Source organism: Macaca fascicularis, chromosome 6, assembly GCF_037993035.2.
Source record: "Macaca fascicularis isolate 582-1 chromosome 6, T2T-MFA8v1.1".
NCBI classification, from domain to species: Eukaryota; Metazoa; Chordata; class Mammalia; order Primates; family Cercopithecidae; genus Macaca; species Macaca fascicularis.
Window position 1 is genome coordinate 3,129,577 of NC_088380.1, and position 12,030 is coordinate 3,141,606.

At 39.5% G+C, this 12,030-nt stretch overlaps 1 pseudogene; it reads right to left on the reverse strand.

Annotated features, from left to right (window-relative positions):
• Positions 1 to 7,226: 7,226 nt before the first annotated feature.
• LOC102115777 (3-hydroxyisobutyryl-CoA hydrolase, mitochondrial pseudogene) lies at positions 7,227 to 8,410 on the reverse strand (annotated as a pseudogene).
• Positions 8,411 to 12,030: the final 3,620 nt, after the last annotated feature.

A 12,030-nucleotide genomic window follows, 5' to 3' on the forward strand; every position in this document is an offset into this window, starting at 1 on the left:
GCTTTTCCCTGGCCGCCTTCCTCACCCTCCTAGTCCCTGCCTCACCCTTCTGCTCCACCCTCCCTGACTCCTCTCACATCTTACGAAGACCAGCAAAACCACAATTTTGTGCGAGTTTCTGCCAACAGCCAAACCATCAATCTTGAATTTCTTAAGAAGGTTTTATGCTGACGAAACAGATTCCTCTCTAAGAGAGCTGCTTATGCCAGCTGTTAACTAATACATTTTATGTGGCTAAAAAATGCACATATATAAACATTTTCCAAAAGAATGAATATTTATAAAATACATAGAGATCCATAAAAAGAGAAGCTTAACTTGCAAAATTATTTCATTATTTTTTAAATAAAAATTTTGGAGGCTGAAATAATGTCATAAATTAACAACAAGGCAGTCCAAAATAGACTACTTGAAAATTAAACAACATTAGCAAAAATAGAAACAGAGCTCAAACTATCTGAAGAATGAATGTGCATGTGTTCATGAACGTGGGGAGGAAAAGGAAATTATGCGTTCCTGCTGCCCAGGTAAATTGGTTAAGTATTTCTGGAGGCCTTTTTTAAACATTTATCACAATTCAAAAATTTCAAATTTCATAATCTCTGATATAAGAATTACCTTTCCAGAAATTTAAACTATGGAAATACACCGAAATATGGGTTTGAGGCTATCTATTCTTGCATATTTTCAATAGCCTAAAATTGGAAGCTGTGTATACACCCGCTAGCAGAAAGATTTCCAATAAGTAACAACACACTGATTAACAGAATAGTTAGTAGCTTTTACAGTCGTTCATCCAGATTATATGTATGTTAAAATATTTGTTAAGATTTTCACTATATGGTTAAGTGTTTAATTTCTGAGCAATAGAATAATGGGACCTAGGATATGCTTATTTATTTCCATAAGATTTTATTATTTTAATTTCTACTATAAGTATGTATCAGTTTATAATTTTAGAAAAAGAGAAGATAGAGTAAGTATGCTTACTTATTTATTTCCATATGATTTTATTATTTTAATTTTAGAAAACTCCAGTTTACAATTTTAGAAAAAGAGAAGATAGGTCAGGCACAGTGGCTCATGCTTGTAATCCCAGCACTTTGAAGGTCGAGGCAGGTGGATCACCTGAGGTTAGGAGTTCGAGACCAGCCTGGCAAACATGGTGAAACCCCATCTCTACTAAAAATACAAAAATTAGCCAGATGTGGGGGTGCATGCCTGTAGTCCCAGCTACTCGGGAGGTTGAGGCTGGAGAATCCCTTGAACCTGGGAGGCGGAGGTTACAGAGAGCCAAAATCGTTCCATTGCACTGCAGGCTGGGCGACAGAGTGAGACTTAGTCTCAAAGAAAAAAAAAAAAGAAAAAGAAAAAGAGAAGATAGAAAATAGGTCCTTGGTTAAATATGTTAGAATATGGCTAAAACGAATGAAGTAGCGGTGTCTGCAATTAAGTGGAAGCACAGCCGCTAGAATTTGTTAGAATATCTACATGTGTGGCAAAGCTACTGTGACCGGCATAACCATGTGTGCACGTGTATGCATTAATAAAGACGTGTAAAGCAAAACGACACCTGCTTCCTTGACCTAGTCCGTCGTCACAGCGGTCATTCCTCCTGAATAGAGCTGGTGTGAATGGCATCAGTGATGTATTGCTTTGGGCTGATCCAGCAACCACTTCCGATTGCACCTCTGCAGCAGCCCTCTGCGTCTTACAGGGCAATCGTCCTCAGCAGGAGATGATTTTGAATTGTCATATGAGTGGGGAACTGGATAACTTAGTACCCTACTGCACAACAAATTACCCTGCCCCGAATACCAGCATCACCCTCATCCCAGAAATACTGCTGTATACTACTGGAATCCCTGGCTTTCACCTGAGTACATGGGTGTCTTGAAGAGAGACTACAGTTCCCAGATTCCTAACAGCTAGGTGTAGCCATATGGCTAAGCGCTGGCCAATAGGGTGTGAGCAAAGAGATCAAGGCAACTCCCTGGCAGTGTCCTCATCGGTGGATGGCTCACAAGTCTTCCCCAGCATCCTCGTTCTTGGCTGGAATGCCATGTGGCCACACAATGCAGATGGGGGCAAGACCTTGTATCCACAGGGCAGGAGCAGCAAGGGGCACGGACAGGCTCCCAGGGTGGCGTCAGGGTGCTGAGATGCTCACACCTGTTTCCCAGCACAAGCCACACCCACAGGGAGAGTCCTTTAACCACTATTGTTCTGGCTCCCTCCCTCCCTCCCTCCCTCCCTCCCTCCCTCCCTTCTTTCTTTCTTTCTTTTCTTTCTTTCTTTCTTTCTTTCTTTCTTTCTTTCTTTCTTTCTTTCTTTCTTTCTTTCTTTCTTTCTTTCTTTCTTTCTTTCTTTCTTTCTTTCTTTTTCTTTCTTTCTTTCTTTCTTTCTCTTCTTTCTTTCTTTTCTTTCTTTCTTTCTTTCTTTCTTTCTTTCTTTCTTTCTTTCTTTCTTTCTTTCTCTCTCTCTCTTTCTTTCTTTCTCTCTTTCTCTCTTTCTCTCTTTCTCTCTCTCTCTCTCTCTCTCTCTCTCTCTCTCTCTCTCTCTCTCTCTCTCTCTTTCTTGACGGAGTTTCGCTCTTGTTGCCCAGGCTGGAGTGCAATGGTGCGACCTCAGCTCACCACAACCTCAGCCTCCCAGGTTCAAGCAGTTCTCCTGCCTCAGTCTGCCTACTAGCTGGGATTATAGGCATGTACCACCACGCCCGGCTAATTTTGTATTTTTAGTAGAGACGGGGTTTCTCCATGTTGGTCAGGCTGGTCTCGATCTCCCGACCTCAGGTGATACGCCCACCTCGGCCTCCCAAAGTGCTGGGATTACAGGCATGAGCCACCACGTCTGGCGGCTTTGTGTCTTTCATGAGTGAACCAGATCCAAACAAATCTGGAGCTGATATTTTATCTACGTAAGTTATACAGGATTCTACTGTTTCTGTAAATAATTTCAACATTATTGATAAAAATAAGATTGCCCTGATTGCTGTAACACATGATCACAAATTTGGTGACTTAAGATGACTGACATGTTTTCTCTCATAGTTCTGGAGGCCTGATGTCCTAAGTCAGGGTGCTGGCAGGACTGGCTCCCTCTGGAGGCTCAGGGGAGAAGTCTTCTCCCCTTACCTTCTGTGTCCCAGGCTGGCCGGCAATCCTGGGGTTCCTTGGCTTGTGGCCACATCACTCCAGTCTCTGCCTCTCTCTTCACATGGCTTTCCCTCTGCTCCTGTCTTCTCTTTTGTCTCTTGTTAGGATGACTGCCATTGGATTTAGGACTCACACAGATAATGCAGGATGACTTCGTCTCAAGCTATTTTACCTAATTCCATCTGCAAAGACCCTTTTTTGAAATAAGATCACATTCATGGGGGCTGGGGTTTAGGATATGGAATATTTTTGGGGGTCACCATTTGACCCTCTATAGACCGCTAACCCAATCTTATTTCCCCTCCCCAGGGAAATCCCCAGAGCTCTCTCTAAGTATTTATATGCATGTTTATACAATTACAGACATGTATACATGTTTGTGCACCTATAAACAAATTAGACCTAGGTACACATGCATGCACACCTGTAGATATGCATGGCTTGTGTGCATGCATGAGCACCTGTAGACATGCATGAGCACCTGTAGACATGTGCACCTATAGACATATAATGTATGTAGACATACATTGCTTCAATAGACTTGTTTGATGCAGAGTTGCCACAAATCCTCAATTTATTTAAAACAAAACAAAAAAACAACATTCTTTGTGAAGTGTGATAAAGTGAAACACCATAAAAAAAGGTGCAGCTCACATATATAAGCGTTACGTGTCTACAGGTGCCCATGAGTGATGTCTGCAGGTGCACCCACATATCCACCAAGGCCTTGAATGTCTACAGGTGTACATGCATGCACACAGGCCTTGTATGTCTACAGGTGCACACACATATGCATACAGGCGTTGTATGTCTACAAGAGCACATGCACACAGACCATGTGTTGTATGTCTACAACTGCACAAGCATTTAGGCCTTGTATGTCTACAGGTGCACACACATATGCACGCAGGCCTTGTATGTCTACAGGTGCACATGCATTTAGGCCTTGTATGTCTACAGGTACACACACACATGCACACAGGCCTTGTATGTCTACAAGTGCACATGCACACAGGCCATGTATGTCCACAGGTGCACATGCATTTAGGCCTTGTATGTCTACAGGTGCACATGCACATCCTCACTTCCTGTCTCTGTCACATTTTGGAAATTCTCAGAATATTTTAAACTTTTTGTTATTACAGCTGTTTTGGTGGTCTGTGATCAGTGATCTTTGATGTCACTCTTGTAATTGTTTTGGGGCACCAGGAATCACACCCATATAGGACTGAGAACTTAATCAATAACCATTGTTTGTGTTCTGGCTGCCCCATTACCTAGTTGTTCCCCAACTCTCTTCCTCTTCTCAGGCCTCCCTATTCTCTGAATCATGGCAATATTGAAATTAGGCCAATTAATAACTCTACAATGGCCTGTAAGTGTTCAAGTGAAAGGAAGAGTTGCACGTCTCTCACTTTAAATCAAAATCTAAGAATGATTAAGCTGAGTAAGAAAGACATGTCAAAAGCCAAGATAGGCCAAAAGCTAGGCCTCTTGTACCAAAGAGTCAGCCAAATTGTGAATGCAAAGAAAACAGTTTTGAGGGAAACTAAAAGTGCTGCTTTAGTGAAAACAAGAATTGTGAGTGAAACAGGCATATTGTTGATAGGAAGAGAGTTTAAATGCTCTAGATAAGATCAAGCCAGACACACAATTCCCTTAAGCCAAAACCCAATCCAGAGAAAGGTCTTAATTCTCTTCAATTCTATGAAGCTTGAGAGAGGGAAGGAAACTGAAAAAAAAAAAAAAAAAAAAAAAAAAAGTCAGGAGCTAGCAGAGGTGGGTTCATGAGGTTTAAGGAAAAAAGACATCTCCATAACATGAAAGTATCAAGGTGAAGCAGCAAGAGCTGATGGAGGAGCTGCAGCAAGTTATGCAGCAGATCTACCTAAGATCGTTCATGAAGGTGACTACATGAAACAACAGATTTTCAGTGCAGATGAAACAGCCTTCCATTGCAAGAAGATGCCACCTAGGACTTTCGTACCTTGAGAAAAGTCAATGCCTGGCTTCAAAGCTTCAAAGGACAGGCCGACTCTCTTGTTAGGAGCTGGTGGAGCTGGTGACTTTCAGTTGAAGCCAATGCTCATTTACCTTTCTGAAAGTCCTAGAGCCCTTAAGAGTGATGCTAAATCTACTCTGCCTACGTTCTATAGTTGAAACAACAAAGCCTGGATAATAGCACATCTGTTTACAGCATGGTTTCCTGAATATTTTAAGCCCATTGTTGAGACCTACTTCTCAGAAAAAAAAGATCTCTTCCAAAATACTACTGCTCATTAACAACTCACCTGGTTTCCACCCAAGAGCTCTGATGCAGATGTACAAGGAGATGAATGTTGTCTTCATGTCTATTACCAGATCCATTCTGCAGCCCAAGGATCAAGGAGTCATTTTGACTTTCAAGTCTTAATATTTGAGAATACATTCTGTAGGGCTCTAGCTGCCATAGACAGTGATTCCACTTGATGCATCTGGGCAAAATAAGTTGAAAATCTTCTGGAAACAATTCACCATATTAGATGCTGCTAAGAACATTCATGATTTGTAGGAAGAGGTCAAAATATCAACATTAACAGGAGTTTAGAAGAAGTTTATTACCACCTTCATGGATGACTTTGAAGGCATCAAGACTTCAGTGGAGGGAGTAACTGCAGATGTGGTAGAAACAGCAAGATAACTAGAATTAGAAGTGGAGCCTGAAGATGGAACTTGATTGCTACAATCTCATGAGAGAACACATGAGGAATTCCTTCTTATGGATGAGCAAAGAAAGTGGTTTCTTGAGATGGAGTATCTTCCTGGTGAAGATGCTGTGAACATTGTCGAAATAACAAAGGATTTAGAAATTACCTAAACTTAGCTGATAAAGCAGCAGAGAGGAAACACTCCAATTTTGAAGGAAGTTCTACTGTGGGTAAAATGCTATCAAATGGCATTACATACTACATAGAAATCTTTCATGAAAGGAAGATATAACCAATGGGGTAAACTCCATTCTTGTATTATTTTAAGAAATTGCTACAGTCACTTCAACTTTCAGCAACCACCACTCTAATCAAGCAGCAGCCACTGACATTGAGGCAAGACAATCCGCCAGCAAAAAGATGAGGACTCCTTGAAGGCTCAGATCATCCTTAGCATTTTTTACCAATAAAGTATTTTAAATTAAGTTATACACACTGCTTTTTAGACATAATGCTATTGCACACTTAATAGACTACTGTAAAGGATAAATATAACTTTTTTTTTTTTTTTTTTGAGACGGAGTCTCGCTCTGTCGCCCAGGCTGGAGTGCAGTGGCGCGATCTCGGCTCACTGCAAGCTCCGCCTCCCGGGTTCACGCCATTCTCCTGCCTCAGCCTCCCGAGTAGCTGGGACTACAGGCGCCCACAACTGCGCCCGGCTAATTTTTTGTATTTTTAGTAGAGACGGGGTTTCACCGTGGTCTCGATCTCCTGACCTTGTGATCCGCCCGCCTCGGCCTCCCAAGGTGCTGGGATTACAGGCGTGAGCCACCGCGCCCGGCCAACTTTTTTTTTTTTTGAAACAGAGTCTTGCTCTGTCACCCAGGCTGGAGTGCAGTAGCACAGTCTCGGCTCACTGCAAGCTCCGCTTCCCGTGTTCACGCCATTCTCCTGCCTCAGCCTCCTGAGTAGCTGGGACTACAGGTGCTTGCCACCACACCCGGCTAATTTTTTTTGTATTTTTAGTTGAGACAGGGTTTCACTGTGTTAGCCGGATGGTCTCCATCTCCTGACCTTGTGATCTGCCCGCCTTGGCCTCCCAAAGTGCTGGGATTACAGGCGTGAGCCACCACACCCAGCCAGGATAAACATAACTTTTTTTATAGCTAGTTCCAACAAAGCTTTATTTGTGAACTCTGATATTTCATATAATTTTCATGTCATGAAATATTAGTCTTTGATTTCTTTTCCCAACCATTTAGCAATGTGGAAACCATTCTTAGCTTGCAGTGCATATAAAAATAGGCAGCAGGCTGGATTTGGCCTATGTACTGTAAATTGCCAACCCATGGTACAGAATATACCTGGAAAGCCTGTCACCTCAAAATTTCAAATCATTGCTTCCCAAAGATTTAAAGTGATTATTCAAATCTTCATCAGTAACTTGTTTTAGATCAGCTGGTTTCCATTTTGGACTCTGGTCTTTATCAGTTACAACAGCCCTAACGCCTTCATAAAAATCATGACCTCCCATGCAAGCTCGACTTAGCCGATACTCCATAGTTAGTACTTCTTGCAAGGTCTTTGAAGACCCCTCCATGAGTTACCTTTGTGTGATCTTTAGAGATGATGGAGACATTCTATTAATTACCTTCAATTGCTCTAGGGCAAAAGATGAACCATCTTGCTGTAAGTTTTCAATAATTTGTCCCACAGTATTGGCTGAAAAGCAACTGTTTATTTTGCCCATGTGTTCCTCAAGTATAAAAGGCTTGTCTCGATCAATCTTAGACTCCGTATGGTAATTTTCTAAGACAGCTGCAATATTTTCTTTTGAAGGATATTTCAAGGCTAACAAATCTTCCTCTAACATGCCCAACTTCTCAGAATCTACAGAGTGTGTAGCAATTCCTGCTCTGTACACATCTTCATTTTAATCTGAATCCTGTTAATGCAAAGGAGTAACCAAGTTTTCCTTGAAGTCGTGGCAAGAAATAACCTCCACTCACATCAGAGAATAGTCCTACTGCCGTTTCTGGCGTGGCAAAAAGACACTTTTTGTACCCACTCGAAGCTGCCCATGGACTGAGAGACCAACTCCCCCATCCATTGTAGTTCCATGAATAACTGTAACATAAGGTGTGTAGCAAGAATCAAAAGCATTATTCAGCACAGATTCTTCTCTGAAGAAAACTAGAGCTATCTTCTGTTTTGCCTTTTCAGCTTCCGAGATCACTCTGAGATCACCCTCAGCACAGAAAGCCGTTCCTCCAGCTCCCTTTATAACGATCAGGAAAGTTTCAGGCTCTTGCTCCCACTTCTCTAGTTGTGGATAAATCTGCCAAATCCTATTAAGAGTCAGTGCATTTAGGAACTTTGGTCTGTTTAGTATTATGATTCCTGCACACCCTTTTTTATTTGTTTGTTTGTTTTTTTTTTTTCCACTAGCACGTCTTCTGCTGCATCTGTGTGCTTGGACTTTCTCAAATGGTGCAGTATGGTATTAATCCTTTTGAATGCATTAAACCTCGACATGAGCGTCCACACCTCCTGCTGCCCCATCGCTAAATACTCGAGAGCTAACGCAGCAGAGCAAGAAGCACCCAGACGTTTCCAGCACCTCCAAATACAGCTTTTTATATGCATTGGGAAAATCAAAAATTTGTGTGACTTGCTTTATTACAGTGGTCTGGAACCACTCAGCTCTGAAGTATGCCTGTATATACACTCCTGTGTATCTATAAACATGTAAATCCTGTGTAAACATATGTGTGCACCTATAGATGTGTAAGGCCTGCATCCACAGGTATGTGCACCTGTAGACATGTAAGGCGTATGTATACATATATACATGTCAGCTGTGAGAGTGGACTTCACTAATTGCTAATGAACAGAACATGTCAGAAATGATGGAATGTCACTTCCAACATTAAGTATTAAAAGATTCTGATTTTCCACCTTGAGTCTCCTTTCTCTCATTATCCTCCAGTCACTGATCTGGGGAAAATTAGCTGCCAAGGTTTCCCTGAGACCAGTGACCTGAGGTCATGAGGCCACCTTGTGTACAGGCTCACGTGGTGAGAGTGAGGCTGGTCAACAGCCAGGTGAGTGGGCTTGGAAGCCGGTCCCTGTCCCTGTTGAACACTTAAAACAAATCCTCTAATTGTTCAAGTTCAATATTGAAAGGCGAATTAGACTAAGCTTATTACGTATAGGTATTTAACTTTTCTACTTTCTTTCTATTTAATCTGTTAGTTTCTGAATTTTAAGTTACTGTCTCTTACAATGACTGAGAAGTTTCTACTTTATGTACATTGTGTGTTTTTAAGTTGTTATGTGCAGAAAAGTTTATGACTGACATGTCTTCTTAATGCATTATTCCTTTTATTGTATAAATAACCAGTTTTATCCCTTTGTTATTTTCACCCTGACTTCTAATTTACTTTCTGTCAATACCTCCAGTTGCTAGCTTTTTATTAGCATTGGATTGGCATCCATTTCCCATCCCATTCTTTTCAACCTCTGTATGAAAGTTGTGCCTTGGTGCATCTCTTCTGTTGGTGCATAATTGGATGTTTTAAACCCAATTTGTAAGATTCTCTCTTTGGCTACATGAACAGAACTCATATTTATTATGAGTACTGATCTGCTTTACTTTTCTGCCAAATAGTTTATTTCTAGATATTATATTTCCCATTTTATTCTTTCCTCATAAATGTCATTGTTTTTAATTGATCATGTTTTCTCAGTTACTTTCCAACCTCTCTCTAATTATATTCAAAAATACAATTTTTTTCAAGCATCATTATTAAGGCATCACTTTCGATGTGGTGATTTAGTGGGGGCTGTTGAGTAAAATTGCTATGAACATTCACATGCAAGCTTTTGTTGGATTATGTTTTCATTTATCTTAGGCAAATACCTAGGTGTACAAGCACCATGCCATATGCTTAGTGTATGTGTGACTTTGTAAGAACCTTCCAAACTGCTTGCCAAAGGGCTGTCTCACTTGACATTTCCACCAGTGAGGTGTAGCATTCATACCAACACTTGCTACTCATTATATTTTTCAGCTTTGTAACTTTAGCTAGTCCAGTGGTTTTGTGCTAATATCTTCTTGAGATTTTAATTTGCATTTCTCTGACAACATGGCAAACATTTTTCTCATGTGCTTATTGGTCATTTATGTATCTTTTGTTTATAAATGACATGTTGAAATACTTGCCAACATTTTGAAACAATCTGGTTTTTCAATATATTCTTAAGTTATGAGAGTTCTTTACATATTTTGGGTGCCGAACCTTGGTCTGAAATATGTATTATGAATATTTCCGCCAATATATGGCTTACCTCATTTAAAAAAAAGTCTAAGAAGAGAAGTTTTCTATTTTGTTGAAGTTTAAATTATCAGTTTTTTTTAAATTTGGGATTTAGCTTTTTGCATCATATGCAGGAAATTTATGCTAGCCTCTATGTCACAAAGATTTTCTCCTCATTTCTTCCAGGAGTTTTGTAGTTTATAATTTTAGATTTAGGCCTATGACTCGTTTCAAGTTTTTTTGGTGTGTGTCTGACAGGTGCTGGTTTGTTTGTTTTGCTTTTGTTGTTTTTGTGCTTTAGCTGATATCCAGTTGTTTTAGTACTATTTGTTAAAAAGATTATCTTTTCCCCATTAACTTGACTGGAAAATCAACTGAACCCTGAAGTGCACATTGATTTGTAGGCTATTAACTTTATTCCATTGATCTGCATGTGTCTTTCAAAGTGGGTATCACATTGACTTTGTTACTGAGGCAGACATGGAAGTCAGCTGGTGTAAGTTCGTCAGCTTTGCCCTAGCTGTGTTGGCTCTTCCAGATTCTCTGCATTTTCATAGAAGTTTTAGAATAATCTGGTCATTTTCTACTAAAATGTCTGTTGGGATTTTGATTTCAATGACTCTATTGATTAATTGGGGGAAAATTGATATCACAATATTGAGTCTTCCCATCAATGAACATGATATTTCTTGCCATTTACTTAGATTTATTTAATTTCTCCCAGAAATATGCTGTAGTTTAGCATATAATATGGCACATATTTTGACATTTTTATTCTTACATAGGTTTTGATGCTGTTGATAATGGACATTTAAAAAATTCATTTTCCAATTGCTCATTGCTAGCAGAGAGAAATATCATTAACTATTATATGTTGACCTTTTGTTATATGACCTTGATACATTAGTCAGTTAATTCTAGCAGCTTTTGTAGATTCTTTAGAATTTTCTACATCCAGAGATTATGTTATGTACAAATAAAGGCAATTTTATTTCTTTCTTTGCAATGTGTATGACTTTTGCTTCTTTTTCGTGCCGTATTGCACTGGGTAGAAGCCCCAGGACAATACTGAGAAGAAGTGGTGGGAGCAGACGTTGCCTTGCCCCTGATTATAGGGAGGAAAGCATTGTTTTTCATCATTAAATATGTTGTTAATTGTAGACTGACTGTATATGTTCTTTATTGGATTGAGGATGTCCCTTTCTCCCCTTATTTTATTGAGAGCTTCAATTTTGTCAAATGCTTTTCTCTTTTTTTCTTCCGTAAATTCGGGTAATCAGGTAGTTTTTCTTCTTTATTTGTTAACAAGGTGAATCATGTTAATCAATTTTTGAATGTTAATTAATCCCAAATTTTGGGGATGAACTCTATTCAGTCACAATATATTTTATTTTTATGGCTAGGTTTAATTTGCTAATATTTTATAAAAGAATTTGCATATTCAATGATAGCTATTGTTCTGTATGTTTCTTGAGATATTTTCGTCCGGTTTTGGTAATTTGGTATCAAGGTAGTTTGGCCTCATAAAATAAATTAGGAAACTTCTCTATTTTCTAAAAATAAAATGTATATTATTATTTATTCCTTAAATGATTGATAGAATTTACTACTGAAGTCATATGAGCCTGGAGTTTTCTTTGTAGGAAGGTTTTTAAATTTTTTTTTTTTAGATAGATACAGAGCTATTCAGACTTAATTTTTTTTCTTATCTGTGGTATCTTTAAAAAGTTTCCCCACTGTATCTAAGTGGTTGAATATATTTGCATAAGTCTGTCTCTTTATAATCCTTCCTCATAACCTTTTTATGCCTCTAGGATCTGTGGTGGTATGTATTCTTTGACTCCTGATAGTGGCAATTTATATCTG